The sequence below is a fragment of the Bidens hawaiensis genome, unplaced genomic scaffold, assembly GCF_021521415.1.
Source record: "Bidens hawaiensis isolate Kalapana, Puna unplaced genomic scaffold, B.hawaiensis_p1.1 tig00014406_1, whole genome shotgun sequence".
NCBI classification, from domain to species: domain Eukaryota; kingdom Viridiplantae; phylum Streptophyta; class Magnoliopsida; order Asterales; family Asteraceae; genus Bidens; species Bidens hawaiensis.
In genome coordinates, this window is record NW_027492248.1 from 88,473 (window position 1) to 111,475 (window position 23,003).

Here is a 23,003-nt window from a genome sequence, read left to right on the forward strand (position 1 = left end):
ACTCCCCCATGTCTCTTTACGCCAGCCTCTGCCGCTAACCCCATCACGCCTGCTTTGTTTTTCGTGCTCGCGCCCCGCTAGCGCCCCTCTCGCGCCCCGGTGGTGTGGTGCTAGCGCCTGGGGGCGCGAGCGGAGGGGCTCTAGCGCCCCCGTTGAAGCCCACACCCCTCAGCCTTAATAGTAACAATAAATTTGACCATCCTATTCCTGAAATACAACAAATAGACCACAGGTGTAATCATTACACCTAGTTTTCATCACACAATGAACAAACTACTGATTGCAGCAAATAATTTTGAAACAATAACATCAAAGAAGCAAACCAAAACAAAACAAAACAAAACTGATCGATATATGGTATAATTATTAAGTTTCCAGTGTAAATAATATTATGATCATAGCATCCAGTAGTATGTAATATTATCATTAATACAAAGAAACAATATTAATTAATCTTAGTAGAATTCAACACTACCATTTCAGATCATTATGAATTATTAATTACCTGTTCATCGGTCCCCGCAGCTCGGGTTTGCTGGAATTGTGTGTGTTGAGCAAGAACATGACCCGCGGTGTTGTCGTAATTAATATTGTTGATATCAAAAGCTCTGATGATAGACTGTGAATGGTGATGGTATAGATGGCTTCCTAGGGTTTGGTGGTGGGTTGCAATAAGCCCTTGAGTGTTACTCAAATTATGGTTTTGGTATTTCGAAAGCTCGGTTTTCGCATAGGTAAGATCCATTTGAAGTTGTCTGAGTTGGTGTTGGAGGAGAGAGATGACACCAACGCAGCCGTAAACTGGATCGTGGAGGCGCATTTCGGCCTCGTACGCGAGGGAGTTTACGGCGTCTTGGCGTGGGTGAGGGTGGAGTTCGTTTAAGCGTTTTGTGACATTGCTGGCTCCAAACACTTTGTGAACGTTTGCGAATTTTTGAGGTTGGTCTGGTGGGAAATAAGGTGCAAAAACACATTCTGGTTGGCATTTTCGCCTTAGAAACTTGCAGGCTGCACATGGTGAACTTGAAGATGATGCCATTGGTTTCTCAATTATATATATATTCTTGCACCAGATTAACTCTTAGTTACAAATTTCTGCAAAACAAACATCAATCAGTAAAAATTATGCAATTTTGAAACTAAAAATATTACATAAAACAAGAAAAAATATTTATATAAAAATGGTTGATGAATAAATATATATACTAGTGAATGAACTATTTGAAAAAGAGAGATCCCATGAATATATTCTTGATTCAAGTACTTGTAACTATGAAAATTGTTATAGATATATACAGATCTGATATATTTGAAATATATATACCAAGGGTTTCTTGAATTATTCACCTAACTCTTTTTGCTCTCCATTGAAAACAATCTGTATAGTAGATCTCTTCTGTTTTATTAGAACTGAAATGATGAGAAAAGAATGTATTTTTAAAAAAAATGAAGAAGGTGATTTGGAAGAAGAATTGAAGAGAAGCTAAGAAGATTGGATCTCGTGAAAGTAAAGAGAGTTGTTCTTTCAAGACGAGGGTTTTGAGGGATTACATTTGTAATGCTTCTCGGGATAACAATAATTGATGACTTTTTTGCACTTCAAATAACATCAATATATATACATATAATATACATATATTAAAGTGCCCAAAGCTTAAGTGATTAAGGTAAGACATTTAATAGCAAGAGATTTTAAGTTCAAGTCTCACATGTGATAAAAAAAATAGAGGGTCTCAGTTTAGACCAGAGGGTTTCTTTGTGATGTACGAGTTTCCCTTCGGGTAAGTGCCAATCTAACACAGTAACACTTCAAGGCTCCACACTCAGGGAATGATGATGATCGGGTGGGCATGTCTTAAAATGTTTAGAAGATTAAGATGCATGATATATAACTACAGAAGTTATTCAAATTGTTGGTATAAGTATAGCAAAATTGCTTTTTACAAATTATTTAAATAAGTAAAAACTCATTCTTTTTTTTTTGAACGACCAACTAAGTAACTCCGGGTACTTCGTACGCGGTCCCCATTTGCTAAAGGTAGCCCGAGCCGGCCACTAGTTCGGACGGACGGAGCCCCTAATGGTCCACCTATTGAGGGATTAACCGGATAAAACCCGACCCCCACGTCCGCCAAATGGCACGACAACGAGGAGCCGGTAAAGTCGGGTGAGATCAAGACTCGAACTTTGGCAAGTCAGGGTCATCCCTTATATCTCCCATATAAATTGATGATAGTAAGATTTGAACGTCCTACCTCTTACTAGTAAAGTAAATGCTCTACCATTGAGTCACATCCAATTTATAAGTAAAAACTCATTCTAGAAAGTGAGAGTAAATATTTCAACCTGAATTATATACTCTTCTTGGGAGTTAGGAGCAATAGGAAGATATGATGACGATGGCCTCGATCTCTTCAGTCAAACCTTACTCTCTCTCTTTATATAGTTCTTTTCTTCTTTTTCCTTTAAAGTGAAACAGTGTGAAGTAAGAGTTGAATTGTAAAATAAGGGGGGCCTCAAATCCTTTAGGTTGACCATAAAAACAAACACAGAAAGTTACAAAAGGGCCTTGATGAGTGCTCTTAATTTGCTCACCATGAATCCTGCTTTTTTTTTTTTTGCCTAAAATTCAAAAGACAGGTGAGACTAATAATCTTTCAAACTGTACTGTCAGCCTGCTAGTACTGCTGTGTTCTTTCAAGTGTGTATGTGTTTATTGGTTCTACTTGTTTGGTCAATAAATGAAGATAATTAATGGGTTTAGGACTTTAATGAAAAATGAAAGTTATAAACTTATAATCTTTCTTGATGAATGATAGATAATTATAGAGCTTCAAATTGAGTTGTATTCTTATGTTTTTGAAGTAAATAATTTGCAAGAGGGGTAAATAAAAATGATGAAATTGTATTAATGCATATAGGAAGCTATTAAGTTGGTTTAGAGATTTTAAGAAAATCTTGAAAATATTGGTGGTTGGAACAAAATAAGATAGAAATATATAATAATGTAAATATAGGAAATTGGTAAAAATGTTAAAGGCAATCTTTAGGCTTTCATGTGATCAGTTTTTAAGGGTAAAAAACAGGCGTGGAAGAAGCATATAAAGATGGTGTCAACAGGAGAAGACTATTATAAGAAAGAGAGAGAGAGATCCCCATGAGCCGAGCCTAAGGAAACGTGGAGAAAGTGAATCTACCACTTCTCTTTGATCCTACCCTATTTCCCTCATTGTAGCTAACTTGTTTCTTGATAAAATAAATAAATATGTATATATACACACACAGAGGTATGATACATTACAAATAAAAGTAAACTACTAAGCGTACAAATAACTATGATAATATTGTTACTTTGCAATTTTAAACTACAGCAATAACAATATAAACAAATGAAGTTGAATAATAATTAATCTTGTTCAAAATTGTAAAGCAATAATTACTTTAATTATTTGTGTACTATCACATGAATAGTTGTCTGTGTTTGATCATAATACTTACATAGTTTTGATCATCTTTTGTGGCAGTGCGTAAAACTCACCTAGGTTGGTTTTTTCAATAAATGCGGACAATGCTTGAAAAGTTGCATTTTTTTCCTAGTGGGTGTTTGGGATTGTTTATTTTCACCAACTTATAATTATAAAATTTTTGAAAATTAATAATGTGTTTGAGATTACTTATATTGTGAGAGAAAAAGTTCCATAAGTTACACTTTTACAACTTATTAAATTAATGAAAAGTTATAAGAAAGTAAAATAAGGAAGGGGCAATTTCATAGAATAGTAATCAAGTTTCAAAAGTGTTCCAATCAGGTCACTCAACTTTAAAAAGTGTTCCAATTAGGTCACTCAACTTTCATATTTTATTAAATTAATGGTTTTAACATGTTTTTTAACGTTTTTATTTTTTATTTATCTTTTTTTTGATGTTGACGTTGAGTGGCGACGCTGATTTTATTTTTTATTTTTGAATTTTAATATAATTAACGTTTTTTAATTTTTTTAAAAATATAACTACATATATTGCAAATTCCGACCCCCACATCTTATCCTCCATTTCTTTCTTAACATACGAAAAAATCGGTGAGACTCAATTTGAAGATTTAGTGACCTGATTTGAGAAAAATATGCATAAAGTGACCTAATTGAAACACTTTTGAAAGTTGGTTACTATTCTATGAGATATTCCTAATAAGGAATCCCAAACACCCTCTAAGTCTGCATGGTCTTCTTTTTCTCAAGCTTGCGTTTAAGCAAATCAAATACATGTTAGAAAACAAAAAAACAATGTTATTTATTTTTTAAAGAAAATGTAACAATCATAACTATTATTCTCTTTAGTTTGGGTACAATATATATTGCTATACTTTATAAAAATCACTTTTCTTAATAAAAAAAAGGTCCATATACCATATGTATATGTGATTAACTATGTCTATTATATGAGTAATCACATAAGTTGTGTAACTATCAAAAGAGGCTTCATAATTATCATTGGTGTTGCACAATTATTTATATGTGATGTGATATATTTTTCCAAATTCAACCATACACATTAAAATCTCGCACGTAGCTAAGGTTTATGCAAGGTATAATAAGGGTGGGATGTTTGTGCATCATAACTCTACTTTAAAGAATATAGATGTTACTTCTGTAATTATCAACATAGGTTTCGTAATTATTATTGATGTTGCACAATTATCTATATGCGTTACGCGGTATATATTTTTTACAACAACTTCGACCATGCTAATTAAAATCTCACACGTAGCTGGGCTATATGTAAGATCTGGAAATGGAGGGATGTAGGCACATCACAACTCTATTTTAAAGAATACAGATGTTGCTTATGGGAAGATCCGACTCCAAAAAGAAATATATTGACCTGAAAAAAGATATATTAGAAATACCGGCAGTAACATAAACCAAGTGCAAAAACATATTAGAGAACGATACAAATATCATAAAAAAAATAAAAAAAAAGACATGCAAAAAGTTTAGCCATTGAAAGTAAAGGAAATGTTAACCCTTAATATAAAATTAAGTTTAAAATACATCATTCCTCTAAAAGTCATTAACATTAATCTTACGTCTTTATAAAGTTCTTAACCTAAATTCTACATATTATATATGCATATGTTGTGTAATATTTATGTGTATTTAGTTATATGTGGTGGTGGCCGGATTTTTATAGTCTGCATAACTTATGTGTAATTATGCAAAATTTGTGCATGAATATAACGAATACAAATTTACCTTACGACAAAAGACGCATACTCTTTATATGATAAGACCCATACGCTTTTCCTAATCTTTTAGTTTCAATATAATATAACTAGAAGCTAATACATATCCATGAACAATATGGAGTTGTGGGTTCAAATCTTTGCATATGCAAAGTAAAAATGAAATTGTGATTAAAAAAAAAACTATATATAAGTATAAAGTAATTTTCAATTTGTTAGATAGTTTGTGATTTATTAAATGTAGCATGTTATAAAGAATTTATTTAACCTATACAAATGTAAATGCATATATTTAAATCGATTAAATTATACTCCTCGCTATTGAGTTAATCAATTTATTTTTTTTTTATATTAAGTAGTAATATAACATAAAACATTAAAACACCGATGTTATATAAACAAGAGCAGAGTGTTTTAAGATTGAATATTCAAGATCCTATGCTTTTGAGTCTACTTTGACTGGCTTGCCAAGGACAAAGGGAACGAAGATATAGTCAATAGTCTTTTCATAAAATATCCGGAGGTGTGTGGTGGGGTACGGTGTCCTTTTACATAATATTCTGATGGTAGTGAAAGAATGAATGTGTTGTCATGTGACAAGACATTTCCTATTCCTTACTTTTCTAATACTACTACTAGAAATCTGTAATACACTATTTATGACCTTAACCGACCCCATCCACATTTATATATTTTTTATTGGTCAACGAGTTCTTTAAATGGGTTGTTAGTTAAATTCATCATATATCGAGATACACTCAACTTTCGATTTAGGAGAAATCCTCATCTAAGATCAACATCCATAAACACTCGTTCAAAAGCACGACAGTGACGATGACATAAAAATTGTTCACTTCAACCATCCAATTAGTGAATATCACCTACTCGTCTAGTCACTTATCACATATGTGCCGCTGAACCTAATTGATGGAGATAAGAATCAAACTCTTATTCACATGAAACACCAATTCTATTTCTTACCACTCCACTACAATTCATTGGCCCCACATTTACATATATTAACGTGAATAATAGAAATTGAAGATTAAAAATAAAAACCATTTTTTTAAATGACGGTATCATATTCACAACCAGAGATTAGCATATCACTAGTCACCTAGGAACGAAAAGCTTACATGATTGATACATCAAAACTACACCATTTTATATGATCAACGACATATTCCTTTGATCTCGAACTCTGACCCATAGGAAGCTTAAGATTTTTATCTCCTTCACAATTTTGTTTGGGCTTGTATTGATTCTATTGAAAATCTTGTTCCTTGACTTTCATAGAGTCCATATCGTAACACAAACTATTGCTTGAATTAGTTTTCTTTGTTTTGAATTTCCGCTAAGCTGATTTTGATGGCCTGTAATATTGGAAACCGAGAAGGCGTAGAAAGGTGGAACATTGCACCATCTGAAAAATAATTAAAAGCTTAAACGATCACACAAGTTCGATGTCCAAACTTAGTTAAAACGACTAAAAACTTAAACTATAAGCTTTCATAACCAATAAAAAGCACATGAGACACAACTACACCAACACATGAATAAAGCATTTTTATGGTCAAATGCACATTGAGGCTCTTGGTGGTTAGTCACACTCAACCAGTGACTAATAGCTATATAATTATCCCAAACCTCCACCACCGACACGGCGGCACCACCATGTCTTCCTCCAGCGCTCCTCCCACAACCACCATGTCAACCGCAACACTACTTGTTTTCTTGATCATCACATCTCTTCCATCACTTACAATTACCCAACCCAACTTGCCACAAACACCCACCATCATGGGATGTGGGCCTCGTATCATTCCCCTAGCCACGTGCGCACCATTTGTCCAAGGTGTGTCCACGAGCTCGACCCAATCATGTTGTGATGCCTTGAGTCATGTTAACGAGCAGCAGCCCCGGTGCTTGTGCATCTTGCTTAATAACTCGGGTTTGAGCTCTACTCTCCCTATCAACACGACGCTTGCTAGGCAACTTCCACTTATATGTAGTGTCCATTTTGACATTGTCTCGTGTACAGGTTGGGCTTGCCATCCTTGCATTGTTAATCGTGTTTATTGATGTCTAGAGGTGTTTATTTGGTTAAAACCGGATCGGACTAGCACTAAAATGAAATAACATCTTCAAGTGTGAATAAATTTTAATAATAATAATAATAATAAAAATAATAATAATAATATACCATTGTATAATATAACACCGTGTTGTTATTTTTTATTTTATGAAAACTGGTTGTGTTCTAAAATTGAAAAAAAAAATATGCTCTAAACTTAGAACCGAGTATATTCTAAATTGGAACCACTTCTGTTCAAACTGAGAACTGGTTTCGTTCTAAACGGAAACCTGCTATTAAATTTTTTTGCATGGGAACTGAACTAAAACCATTTTTTTAAAGATCTCTTGAACTAAATCGTGTTGGAGTAACTATTCGCATACATTTGCACGCTCTTAATTGTGATTATATTTTCCCACTCGCTAACACTTTTGGTTTCATAAAGGTACGCCTTTGCCATCCACGCCACCTATGCCTCAAGTTTCTTTAGGGTCGACTACCAATTCTACTGTTGCTTGTAAGTAGGGAGTAGGGACTGATAAGTTCATAGATATATTTTAATCTATAATTTTAAAGTAGCAAATCTTTGATAATATATTGTGTGGTTGTAGCAGCTTCTCCTTTGCCGGCATTGACTCCAAAATTTGGCTTCATGGGGCTCGGGTTTCATCAGAATTATGCGATGAAATTAGGGGGATCGCTGCTGTTGCGGATGATGGTTGTGTTGACCACATTCACCTGCATATCTACTAGCATGTTATATTAAAACTTATATATGTATATATAACTTGAACTTGATTATATTAATTAAAAGTGTTATGGTATTGGCTCTTTGGTTAAAAGTTGTAGTTTTATTAAAAAGAGACAACTTTAAGCTCTTATAATACCAATGTTTTAGCGTAAATTAAGCAAAACCAACCATCAATGTCATAATTTTATCGATATTATATATTATATTGTTATGGAAGATTGTAACCAACATTTGGATGGAGTACCACCATCAGATCATTGTGAAATCAAATCTGAACCGTCTAAAGTCCAAGATTTCCTTCTAGAAGTAGAAGTTATTTTCAGTTTTTGGCTACCCCTTTTCCTCCCCGCGTTGGAGATAACCAACTCGCTCCAGGGCTATTTACCAGGGCCGTCAAGAGGAATGCTACTTTGGAGCAGCAAAAACGGTGACGGGCTGTCAAGGAGGCATATTAGTAGGTAAATTAAAGTTTGTCAAATTAACCGTAGGATTCGGAGGCAGTATTGAAAATGGAGGACGACGAACATTACAGAATATAACCATAACCAAGTCTTCGAATCATAGACTCTCATTCTGCTTGCGTGTTGCCATTGAATTGAGCTCTGTACGTGTATACGATCTCCGGTAAACTTTATATTATTTCTAATTTCTGTGTTTGATTTACCGATTAATTAGTTGGAATTTGTGAAATGTTTTTTCTAACAACATTTCTTTTAATAAAATGTACACAAAGTTGTTTTTTAAGAACAAAAGTAAGCATAACATTTGTTGTTGTGATTATATAATTCTATTATCAATTAGGAGTTAACAGTCTTGAGCATAAATAAGACTAAAACAATATAATACTTCTCTATTTGGTTTGGATAATTGGCTATATATGCGCATATACCCATAGCAAAACGGATGAAATTTCAGCTATAAACCGACTACTTCCAAGGTATGAGTTTATACTTTATGGTGTTTTTTGATTTTGCAGGACAGCGTATTTGTTCACATAGTTTCTTAAGTTCAATACCAAGTAATAAAGCAAAGTGTTGAAGGTGCATTCTACGAGTTGTAGAATTCAAGCTTATGTTTTTTTTATTGGAAATAAAAATTCTTCTGAATCATGAAAACTTTACTTCTTTGACAGTAGTCCAGTACTATGTCAACATGCTTCTTTGACAATATGATGATTGAATTAATGCTTTAGTTGTCATATACCTTCTATGGATTTGACCAAATTTTTATGGGAACCGGCTTTGATTGTTGATTTTTTTTTGTAATTTTTTTGTTTATACTTGTAGATGGAGGTTAAATCAGAATTAACTATGGTTTAACTGCTGGAATCTATGATTTAACTGCTGGCGGTCATGATTTGTTTGTGAGTTTAACTTCAACTGAGTTATCGATCATACACACACAAGTGATTACATGAATTTGATGAAGTTTTTTTTTGCTTGAATTTTGATGTTACAACATCCATAGTAGTAGGAAATTTCACCATTTTTATCAACATGCTGCTAAATGTTAATGACCTTTCTAATGGTCACTGTGGAGTTGTATTGTGTAAAAGTGTTGAGAAATGATCGTTAAATTGCAAGAGGTATATGGTGACCCGCCCAAAGGTAGCATCAAGTTTAGTGACTGAGGGTCCCATTGAACAAAGGTGTATATGCATCATACAAATACTAAGTGTTTTATTTTAAGGTTAATTTATGACATTATTTGTATTTTTAGATCTTGCAATTCTAATTATAAAGTTTGATAGTGATAGTGCTTAGAGTGACAATGGTGTTTCTTTAGATGGTAACTAGGTTATTGACCCGTGTACGATACGGATGAAAATATAGAAATTTTGAAGTACACGCATATACAATTTGAAAGGAAAACATATTTTTGAATATGCTCTTTGAGATGACAATATAATTTATAATTGCAATTCATATTCATATGGAAACAAAGCTATTAAAAACATAAATTTACGAAAAAGTAAGTTTTATAGTACGATGCTTACAAACATAACTGAAAACTTAAAAACATAAAGTTCATAAAATATTAAAAGTTTTCTTATAAAACATATTTGTTGTTTTGTTTGTAGCTATACCTTGTTGTTTAAAATAAGCATTTTAACACCGTATTTACTCTTCACTCTTGATCAAGCTACATACAGTTGACTATGTGTAAAACCGGGTCTCTCAAGTATATCTCAATCTTGTGGGAGACTGGCTTTTACTTTTGTTAATGGTAATTGCAAAACAAACTATAACGTGAAACTGTCTTTTGTTTAACTTGTTCTTCTTGATCTCTTCAATCTTCACTAAGGGTTATTGGAGCAAGCAAAATATACTCTGGTACTATAACTTGCTCGAGATTGAACTTTACTTGAAGAAATACTTAGATTAAATCCACTTACTTCTCACAGGCAAACTTGAGATCCTCATTTATTTTATCTTTGCTCGACCCACCAAGCTTGCTTGTAAACTTGGTTTATGCTCAGACAATCAAGTGTTTGCTTGTGTGAAAATTGTACTCGATAGAATACCAACCTTGCTTGACGAAGTGTAGCTTGCTCGAAGCTTGACACTTAGAAAACTTCAAGAAGATAACCTTACTCGCATAATATAATTTGCCCAGGATAGTAAAAACTTTACTCGAAGTGCCTGAATTTGCTCAAGTTTCATACTTAGCTATTATTGAGGAGATTGAGAAGATTCCAGCCTTTTCTTATCAATTTTATTGACCCAACAAAAAGGTAAAAAAGTATATAAATTAATGATATGATTTCTATCCGAATAACAAATTTAATTAAACCAAAAATACATCAAAACACGCGGATATAAAATAATATACTTCAACTCTTTTATTATTAATTCAAATCGGCTCATAACACTGAATACATAAACCAACCATTTAATTTTAACTCTAAGCTTTATCTTCGAGGCACATAATTCAATTCACCTTTTGTACTTCTCGGTTGTCCAAACTAAACCGATGTATCTGTGTGAAATCGATATTATATCATTTAACTTATGTGGACATAAATTACGCTAAGTGCATAAAAAGTTTTATTAAGTGTTGGACAAAAACCATTATAGGTCAATCAAACCCGTGCCAAAATGTGCCTGTATTAAGATAGTTACTCAACCTATTTTGGATCGTAACTGTATTAAAACAACCTATCAACCCCTGCATTAACACTATGAACAAAATATGCAAAGATTAAAAAAAATTAATCAGGTTATAATTATTTAGTTAAAAAAACAACCATATAATTACTACCTCTCAAAGATCAAACATCCCTATCGACTTTATTATGAAATAGATAAAAACCTTTCATCTCTAACAAATTATGTTTTAAATCTAAACGTTCCATTAACTAAACCAACCATATTATTGAAGTGAAAGATCCAAATCGACCAAATTTCTAGAGTTACCAAAAGTAACGATAAAGGTTCGAACTTCCATACGGGCCAATTCAACACCGAACTTTTGAGGGTCAACAGGCCCGCCCCTATGGACGACAGGCCCATCATTCTTTGATTATTCTACTTTCAACACACATATATATTTTCTTTGTCATTTCTTCTCTTTCTAGATTAGAAGATTAGCTTATTTATTTTATATACTTTGAATATCTTAAATATTTAAATTCGTAATATCATGAACCCGTCTAACACAAATTAGATTATGGTGTAGAGAATGTCATATTTTACATTCTTCTTGGCTAATATCTTCTTCAACTTGACGCATGCCAATATGCCATGACTGATGTATCCTTGTCCTCTCCTATTCAAAACCAGAAAACAAAATAAAATAAGATACGAAAGAAAAACTCGTTGAATTAAATATTTATTGTTAAAATGATAAAATCAAAGTATTAGTATTATGAACCATAGTCACGTGGTTCGCTCACTTGGCCACTATTTTCGATCTGGATCGTTCGTACCAAAACGCGGTACGAAAACGATACTGGAACGCTCTGGATCGCGATTCCAGGCCTGCAATTGGCGTTCCAAATAATCGACCAATGTTACCGGATGCTTTTGGTAGTGTGAACGTAGATGAAGTTGTAGAGATAAGTTGCAGAGGTGGGAGGCGACTGAATTAGGTTTTGAGGGAGGAGACAACGATCTATTTGTTTCTTTTTAACCAAATTTACATTTTCATCCTGGAAGTCATAGTAATTATTCAAAATGTACCCTAAACTTTATATAATGTGTAAATATTCACAAAATTGAAAAAATACTTTTAAAATTCAATCAAATTTATTGCAATAAATCCCGATTAAGTGGTGCAATGTACCACACTATAGGGTACACCGTACCGAAGCGATCCAAAATGAGCCTACCCTCCCTCGTACCGAATTTTGGAGACCTAGCGAATTGCGATCTCGTTCCACGTTCCCGTACCGGAGCGTACCACCAACCATGTGACTATGTTATGAACCAACAAAAAATAAATTATAATGTAGAGAATGTCATATTTTACCTTCCTCTTGGCAGATATCATCTTCAACTTGACTCGTGTCGTGACTGATATATCCTTGTCCTCTCCTATCTAAAACCAGTAAAAAAACAAAATAAAATATGAAAGAAAAACCCGTTGAATGACATATTGAACTTTAAAATCACCGTATTCTGAACCAGTCTAAACAAAAAGTCGAATATGGTGTAGATAATGCCATATTTTACCTTCCTTTAGGCAAATATCGTCTTCAACTTGGCACGTGCTATGACTGATATATCCTTGACCTCTCCTTCTAAAATCAGAAGGAAAAAAAACAAAATAAAATATGAAAGGAAAACCTGACCGATCATTTTGCCATATATGTTACGCATGAATACAGATATGTGCTTAACATCGTTTGCCTGTGATTCAAATCCAACGTTCAGTAGAGTTCGTTACAGTTCCTTCCTTTTTTCAAAATTTTATATATTAATGAAACGATATTGAAAACATACCTCGATACGATGTCGAAGATGTGAGTTTTAGACCCAAATATATACAATTAATCGATAGTGAGACATGGGATAGATGAGTATTTTAGAACACATAAACAAAAATAGAACGTATTTAAAAGTTTTTAATTGCAATATCAAACAATTGTAATTGTATTAACATCATTTGTTAAAAAAAGGGAAATGTTGCGAGATTAAAGGCATAACACAAGACAAGTTTTAAAAATAACTGTCTATTTTGAATTTTATACATAAAATAAGAAATGTCAAACCAAAATTTAGTGAGTTACTGTCTATATAATAAAAGTTATAATTTAATAAGTAATATTTGGTTGTTTCCAAATATATAAAGCCAAGTGAGTGTCTAAATTTTTAAAACTATTCAAACTTAGGACTATTTGTTATACGTAGATACAAATAATTGAAATTTAAAATAACAACTTTAATGTTGGTATTATAGTATTTGTTAATCTTAATGTTCATATAACATATAATAACTATTGAACACAAATAGATGCATTATTAATAAATTGTCATGTTTGGTATCTTCAATATGTATGAGAATGGTGAGAAGCAATAAATAATTGACATGTGTCAAGTGGGGATCAAAGGAAAAAAGGTATAAAGGTAATTGTACACATTTTCTCTCTTCACATGCAAGACACATGTTAATACCCCCATAATTTTAGAACGTTTATAACTTTTTCGTATGATATTTTTTTAAAAAAAAAGTTCATCATAATAACAAGCGTTTTTTATCTTTAATATGAGTATGATTTTTGTTATATAAAATTTAAAACAAAAATCACGTCATTGTGTCTTTTTCGCTTGTCATTGTGACTTTTTTCGTCATTGTGTCTTTTCGCACACCATTGTGACTTTTCGTTTATCATTGTGTCTTTTTTTGTCATTGTGTCTTTTCGCTTATCATTGTGTCTTTTTTCGTCATTGTGTCTTTACGCACATCATTGTGTCTTTTCGCTTATCATTGTGTCTTTTTTCGTCATTGTGTCTTTTTGCACACCATTGTGTATTTTCGCTTATCATTGTGTTTTTTTTCGTCATTGTATCTTTTCGCACACCATTGTGTCTTTTCGCATATAATTGTGTATTTTTTCGTCATTGTGTCTTTTCACACACCATTGTGTCTTTCGCACACACCATTGTGTCTTTCGCACACCATTGTGTCTTTTTCACTTATCATTGTGACTTTTTTTGTCATTGTGTCTTTTCGCACACCATTGTGACTTTTCGCACACCATTGTGTCTTTACGCACACCATTGTGTCTTTTCGCTTATCATTGTGTCTTTTTTCGTCATTGTGTCTTTTTGCACACATTGTGTATTTTCGCTTATCATTGTGTTTTTTCGTCATTGTATCTTTTCGCACACCATTGTGTCTTTTCGCATATAATTGTGTCTTTTTTCGTCATTGTGTCTTTTCACACACCATTGTGTCTTTCGCACACCATTGTGTCTTTTCGCTTATCATTGTCTTTTTTCATCATTGTGTCTTTTCGCACACCATTGTGTCTTTTCGCACATCATTGTGTCTGTTTTCGTCATTGTGTCTTTTCGCACACCATTGTGTCTTTTCGCTTATCATTGTGTCTCTTTTCGTCATTGTGTCTTTCCGCACACCATTGTGTCTTTTTTCACCATTGTGTCTTTTCGCACACCATTGTATCTTTTTTCGCACACCATTATGTCTTTTCGCACACAATTGTGTCTTTTTTGCTTATCATTGTGTCTTTTTTCGTCATTGTGTCTTTCAACTCATCATTATGTTTTTATTAAATACTAACACTGTTGTGTAATAATAATATGTAAAAATAATGATAAAATAACAACAAATTATCTAATACATAAAACACAATGATTAATACATGTTACACAATAACTTGAAACGTAAAACACAATGGTGAATACGTATAACACAATGACCTAAAACGTAAGACACAATGGTGAATACGTATAACACAATGGCCTAAAACGTAAGACATAATGGTGAATATATTTAACGCAATGACTTGAAACGTAAAACACAATGGAACAACATATTACACAATGACACAATGAACAACAAAAAAAACACAATTAAAAAACCCAATAATTTTATTTTATTTTTATATAACAATATGATACTCATATTAAAGATAAAAAAACGCTTATTATTATGGTGACTTTTTTTTTATAAAAAATAATGTCGTATGAAAAAGTTATGAACATTTTAAAATGATGGGGGGGAATTGGGATGTGTCTTGCACGTGGAGAGAGATTATCAACAAAGGTGGGTTATTAACTTCATGCACTTTCCATCAAATCTCAACCATTCAAATCTATGATCAAAGGACTGAATTCCTTCTCACCATTCTCAATTTTATTGTCCTTTGTATTTTAACTTTACTCTATTCAAAATATAATCAAAATGATCAAATCATAAGACCTGTAAACATTAAAACCAACTTTATTTACTCTCCTAAGTCGTAACTACCGATCTTATCGTCGATCACGCTTATTTAGCCAAACTCCGATGTCGATTATATTTGCAGGATCTAATGAAATCATCATAGGATCGATGTAAAATAATGGCCGATTGAAAGAGGGATTTGGGTGATTAGGCTAAAAGGAATTGAATATCAAGGAAACCGGGTACTGAAGTTGAAACAATTGAATATTGGAAAGCTGGTTTTGAAATTTAAAGTTAAATGGTTACATTAATTATTAGTAATTTAATTTTTTTTTTGATTTATTTAATTGTTAAGAAAATTAGAAAAGTGTAAGATATATTTGGAAACAAAGGTAAACCAACAGAGAAGGGGCATATGGAGGCAATCTCATTTGTTTTAATAGTATAGTAGGATTCAAACTTTGTCCTTTGACCTTTTACTTTGCCTCTTTTGATTTATAACATAAAATTTTCATTTTCATTTTATGCAGTCAATTTGCAGAATGATAATCATGTTGTTAGTATGACAACTACGAATAGAAATGTGGATGTGGAAATGCAATCTAATCCTTATGGTGCTCCTCAAGTAGTGGTTACACCACTAATTATGGGACAACAGACACGGATAAAAAAAAATTAAAAAGCATTTTTCTTGGTATTTATATAGATATGCTTTTTTAGATATTATTATATGGTTTTATCTTATGGATTTAAGTAATGCAATTTTCATATACCAGGATGAACAAGAACTTAAGAAGCACTAGAGATTGCTATGTAATCGAGAGAGTCGGCTAGGAGATCGAGAATGCACATGTAGGTACTTATTAAGCGAATTCATGAAGTTTATCATGATTGTATTTTTTTAATGGTTGTCGGAACCCATAAATCAGAAAATTTAGTAACTCATAATGCCATGCTAACCAAGGGGACCAAGTAAACCAACATAACCGAACCGGAATAAGTCAATAACAGAACCCTACCCAAAATCAACAGTATGGTTTTATGTTTTTTTTCAAAATCTGAATTTTCGGTTCGTTTTCGGTTTTGCGCGGACCCAAAAAAACCTAACCATACCAACCAAACCAGACTTTTCAACGAACCATAGTCCAAGAAGCATGTTTTACTTGAGCTATTGGACATTGTTATTTTATATAAAAATTAAGACGTGTTAGTACAAATAATACAATATGTATCCCCTGTTTAATATACTAACAAAACCCTTATAATAACCAATTTTTTATTTTATTTAGAAGATGCCACAAATAAAACACAAGGCAAACCAGAAGGAAGTCATAAGTGTTTTAAGATAGATTACCTAGCTCAAAGTAACATGTTATATATACTTAATAATTATGTTACAGTTTAAGGTACAAAACATAATGTATAGTTTTGTTTTATTCATTGCATAATGGAGTCGTGTGACATATGTCGTGTGATTAACATAACCGACGGGATTGAGAGACATTATAGATAATCGAGGATTGTAGTAATGTTTCCGAATGTATGTAAACAAGTCTAGCAAGGAAAATGTGTACAGATTGGTTGTTTTGGGATCAAGGATCAAGTTCTGCAATTGCTGTTATAGAAGAAATTAAGAGTATGAGGTGAATAGGAAGGCTAGGAGAATTTTCGTGGGCCAAATATAAACTTCCCACCTAATTTTCTCTTGTTTCTTTTTCATCTACATCTATCCCGATGAGCCGTCTATCGAATCGTTGCAATTGATGTTCGATCCCGAAGAGAAGGAAGAGATCTTCGGAAAGTGGGTTTTTATGATCCTATCAAGAATCAAACTTATTTAAACGTTCCCGCTATTCTCTATTTCCTTGAAAAATGCGCTCAGCCTACAGGAACTGTTCAGGATATTTTAAAAAAGGCAGAGGTTTTTAAGAAACTTTGCTCTAATCAAATGAAATTCAATTAAATTAAGGAAATAAAAACTAAGGATAGGATAGTGATTTCTATATCATTTTGGATATCTTTTCTATAATAACCCGAACTTTGATATTGGATAATATATATATATATATATGATAATAATAATAATAATTATAATAATAATAATATCAACATTTATGTTGTGATTTTTTTTGTTCCGAAGCATATCTAATATTTTTTTTAGGCTATTAGAATTTGAAATTCAAATAAGCCTTCAAATTTTTCCAACCTTATCTGTCGCAAACTATTGGGATAACAATATGTTATTAGGCTTATATAACCCTTAAGCCAACGAGAATAAACACAAGAAAAAAAAAAAAAAAACCTACATGCTATCATATTTCGGTTTCGCCGCGACCTGCAACCACCGTAGGTATTCATCACCACCAGCCACAACCATCACTTAGGTAAAAACGATCACTCGCGGACGTTTCTGATAGTCATACACTGTTTCTTCCTGCCGCTGCCATCTAAGTCAGAGTCCGCCATCGCCGCTCGCCAACGTTACAACCGGTTGCTAATCGTTGAGTTCTTTCTAATTGCACCGGTCACCGTTTTCCCTCTGCGTCACGTACCACCACTGTTCAAGTTCCGCCTTCGATTTGTTCCATTAAGAGAAACCGATTTAGTCGCTGTCACGTTTACGTACATCACCGACTTGTTCGACAACTCAGGTAACTGTCCGCTCCTTCTCTTCTGGTCCGCATGCCTAATTAAGTTGTTCGAATACGCCTATGATTCGTTAATTTGTTCCGGGCAATGAAAAACGTTGTTTAAAATGAAACTGCACTTAAAATTCTTATTATAACTCATGCATGATGCAAGAGAAAGGAAATCAAGAGTCTGTATGGTCTGTTTAATTTCTTCTAATTTGTTGTAAAAAAAATAGTGTCAACCATATTATTTATTATAGTGTCCATGTTGTGTTTGTGGATACAGTTGGCTAAAGTTAATTGAAGGTTTAAAAGGATTGCTCTCATCTACTACGTATATTTTTAGATCAAATTTGGGAACATAGATATTTTAATAAAATAATAAAATGTAAAAGTTTTGACGATTATCTTAATTAAACAAATTAATAATAATTCAACTTTAGTCAGTTTATTCACGTTTTGCTCTTATAATTAAGTAAATGTTTAAAAATTTAGAATTTGCAAAGTAATACTTGTTTTTAAAGCTTTAACGATCTTACATAATCACCGAAACTAGCATATGACTAAACACGTTTATTTTAAATGAATTCCTAAAGTTTCATTCCGGGGAAAATCAACTAATCATCCATCGTGATTAAGTTCGTACATCTATATTAAAATGTACCCAAACCGTAGGTTATCGTAGGACGTGCGGACAACTTAGATTTTTACTTGGCTTTGCTTTGCTTCGTTGGATAAGGTACGGTTTCTGGTTTCTGTCACTCATAGTATAAATTATATTCCGTTACTTCATTACGGTTTCTGTTTTCGGTTACTTATAGTATTGAATCTATTCCGTTACTTTGTAGTACGGATTCTGTTTCTTGTTACTTCGTAGTACGGTTTCTGTTTTTGTTACTCTTAGTATTAATTATATTTTGTTACTTGGTAGTACGGTTTCTGTTTTTGTTTCCTCTTAGTACTATTTATATTCCGTTACTTTGTAGTACGTATTCTGTTTTTCTTCACTCATAGTATTGGTTCTAGTCCATTTTATATTCGATGTCCGTCACTTCGTAGTGCGGATTTTTGTTATCTGTCAGTTACAGATCTAGTTCGGTTTATTCGTATGATATGTTATATTAATTTTATAGCATGCAATAGGTTATATATATTTTGAATTCATTATTGCATGTTCCTGTTTGAATATTTTTAGTTATACGATTTTAGTTTTTGTACTCTGTTACCCGAGCAATTTCTGACTTGTCGTTGGGGCGTCAACGACATGGCACTTGTCGTGATAGTGCGTAATTAAAGTTCACGGCGTCTCTAACTAGTACTTTTGAAGTATTATGGCCACTTAGAGGCGTATAGATCGATCTTAGCTCCGACTCCTGACTCCTGACTCCTGACATGGCACTTATCGTGACAGTGCGTAATCAAAGTTCACGGCGTCTCTGAAAGTACTCATGTAGTACCTTGGCCACTTAGAGGCGTATAGATCGATCTTAGCTCCGACTCCTGACTCCTGACTCCTGACTTCTGTTTGAGATGGAACAATGTGTGCACGCCACCCACACCGTCTCCTTGGTGCATGGACTAGCTAGCTGTGTACCTCTCTGTTTAGGCTCTGGGTGCTTCCGTATTACACGACCTATTTATTTTAACATCATCGTCGTGTATTTTAGTAATTATATTTTGTTTCGCTATATTTCTGGTCCGTTTTTGATATGTGTATATGCATTTGATTAAATTTGAGTATATTCAGATTACGTCCCGATCGTGTATCGGATTATGTTTCGCATTAAATTATAGTTCAGTTAATTGTTACACGTTATATGTTACACGTCACACATTATATGTTACAAGTTATATGTTTCTGGCTCTGGGTGTTTTTGTTATAGTTCTGATATATTTCCGCATGCGTTTGACCATGTTCTGGCCAAGTGTCGGATCATACATCTGAATTTTATTAAGTATATGTTTAGGTATAAAGGGTTGGTTTCGAGTTTGAATTGAAGTTCGTATATTTATTCTCTTACGTCTGTCCTTACCTATACTATTGTTCTTTCCGTTACTGGGCAATTTTTGGCTCAGCCGTGTTTTCTTGTTTTGTTTTTCTTATTTTGTTTTCAGGTAATCCGGGATTCTGGGAATTTAGTGATGAGAGATAAAAAAATGAAGTTCAAGCTTCTTAAAGTTAATTCATTTTGTTTAATAATATGACGTAGGTTGCATTAATTTTTGTTGTATTTGGATTGTGGCGTTGATTTGATATCTGTAATAGTGACTCGTCAGCCTGTTCCGGGTTGGGGTGTTACATTTTCTATACTATGTTTTTTTATTTCCTTATTTTTTTTCTTGCTCTACTTATTTTCTTGCTATCTTCGTATCTATTTATCATTGCTTTTATGTTTGCTCGCAAAATATAAGGAAAAGAGCAAAATACTTTGCTTCAAACGGTATTGGAATCCAAGGGAAAAAGGCAATAAGCTTACATGTTTTATTTATAAAAGAATATTTAAAAAAAGAGCCGGTAGTAAGAAGAGAATAAATATTTTTTAAATATTTTTAACTACAATTTTCGATACCAACAAAGCTTGGGTCGCCAATAATATAGATATAGCTAAATACAAATTGTAGTGTTATGGTTTATAGTTGTGTTTCTAGCTTGATACTAGAATGCAGAAATCTTTTATAAATGTTTGTTATGCCGTTAAGCAATTTATAAATGTTTGTAAACCATTTTTTTAAAAATGGATTTTATATTCAACATGTTTTGTTTATGAAATTCTTAATTTATGAAAGACATAAAATAGTCTTCATATGCATGAAAGTTATCTGACAACTCGTTTATAGATATTGTCTTTGTAAGAGACATGGATGAATTTTTTAATTGAAAAGTTGTTTAATAACTCTTAACAATTCTTTGTTTATTAAGACATGTGTATATGTCTTTAGATTCATGAAAGACATGAAGTCTTTATTTATTTTCTTTTGTTTATTAAGTTCCCAATGAGAAGTCATTTAGTTTCGATAAAGATTAATCGAGTTTTGTTTGAGAAATCAAATTTTTGTAGAAATGCTTAAGGAGAGATTATAATAAATACATTTTGAAGCAAATTAGCAGTTATGAAATAAACCATGCATCTTCTTCTTATCCAGCTAAGTGAACCTTTTAAGTTGAATTTTACAAGTGACCAACCCAACCAATCTGTTCCCTACGGCCTCCTGCCTCAACGGTACTCTTATGGCTCCAGGGCTCCAGGTTTTATAAAATTCTTAAAGATGAACTTGATGGATAATAAGAACTGATATATTTATTTCACAACTGTTCTTCCCGAGGGAAGAACTTCTTAGTACTTACATAATACTCTCCTTTAGCAAGGAGATTACTCACTAATACACATGATTACAAGAGAGAAAAGAAAGATAGAATGGGATCGAGAGTGAGATGCCTAAACTTAAGAATCAATCTCCTTTATATAGAGGGGAAGATTTATACAATGGACTAAAATGCCCTTCTAATTTCGTCATGCATGACGTTTTTTAATCGACATACCCATGTGTTGGGTCCAGTTCCCTGGTGTCTTCATCCGAGTAATAGCTGTAAAGTTGAGAGCTATTATCTTCTTTTGTACTGTCTGAACAGTATTCGCAATTATGATTTTCATAAGTGCGCTGAAGCTCCTGACATAGTCTTTCTTTTGTGACTGGTCCTGCTTCTACTTTATTAAAGATGATTCTTTGCTCCATCTTTTCTAAAGCTTCTTTCTCGTGCTTTGGTAGTGGAAGACTACTAAAGCTGGTTATTACAAAGTGGTGACTGTAATAGTTTACTTTATTAAAGCTTCTAGCTTTTATTTTTTGCAAGTTTTCAAGAATTTTTAGAAAACTCTTGACTCTTATTTCAACCCAGTTGCTTGGGTCTTCATATTTTTCTTCCATGACTTTGGATGGATTCACGGTTCTTGTTTTAGCAAGACCGATTTCCAGATGGTGGTAACTTTGGAAGGACTTTCCTTGGTGCCAATCTGGGAGTGTAGAGGTACACTTGATGAAGATGTTAGCATCTTTTGCTGCTGCAATCTTTTTTCGAAAGTTTTTGATAGCTTTCTTCATTCCTTCGGCCATTAAATTAATTTCTTGTAAATTAGAGGAAGGATAAATATACTTAACTAACCCAGCAGAGAATGCTAAGGAGATAAGTTCTGGGCTTACGCCTGGACAAAAGACAATTAAACTTTTAGTAGCCTTATCTTCTGTGTAAATGTGCTCGGATTCAAAGTCATTTTGACTTAAAGACCGTGCTTTAGACCATAATGATCTAAATTCATCAAGAGATACAATATCTTGGGATTCTTCTTCTTCTTTCTCTTCAGTAAATTTTAATTTTGAAGGAAATGGGGAAGCTTTTCTGAACTCAATGGTTTTTTCTTGTTTTCCTGGTTTTAAAGGTTCAGGAAAAATTGTTACCTTCAAAGGTATTTATCTTTTTCCAAGATTTGCTGAATAGCGAGTGGCTTCTTGTTGGGCTTGTGCTAACGTCCCAAATTTTTTGAATGGATAGTTGGTTCCATCCACGTAACTTTTGACTGTTGACCAGTCTTCGTATATCCCTCTATGCTCACCGTCAAATATAACATAGAACCTTGTTTTTAGATTTTCTGGTCTCTGTGTGATTTGAGAGTAACTTGGTCTTGATGAGACCTCTTCAGTTTTTGGCAAACTGACAGCCATCAACGGATTTGATTTGTCTTTATCAGAGCTGTTTGTGTTAGGACATGAAATGTCATGTGTATGTCCCCAGTTCTATCAGGATGGTTCGATATGAAAATAACGATCGTGAAACCAAGTTAACGGACTGAAAATGTCAAAAGAAACTGATTCGATCGAATCAGTGACTGATTCGATCGAACCAGGACTCATTCGATCGAATGAGATACTCATTCGATCGAATCAGTATACGATATATAA

At 33.1% G+C, this 23,003-nt stretch overlaps 1 pseudogene; it reads right to left on the reverse strand.

Annotated features, from left to right (window-relative positions):
• Positions 1 to 201: 201 nt before the first annotated feature.
• On the reverse strand, positions 202 to 1,039 carry LOC143546609 (protein ASYMMETRIC LEAVES 2 pseudogene; annotated as a pseudogene).
• Between the last annotated feature and the right edge of the window lie 21,964 nt (positions 1,040 to 23,003).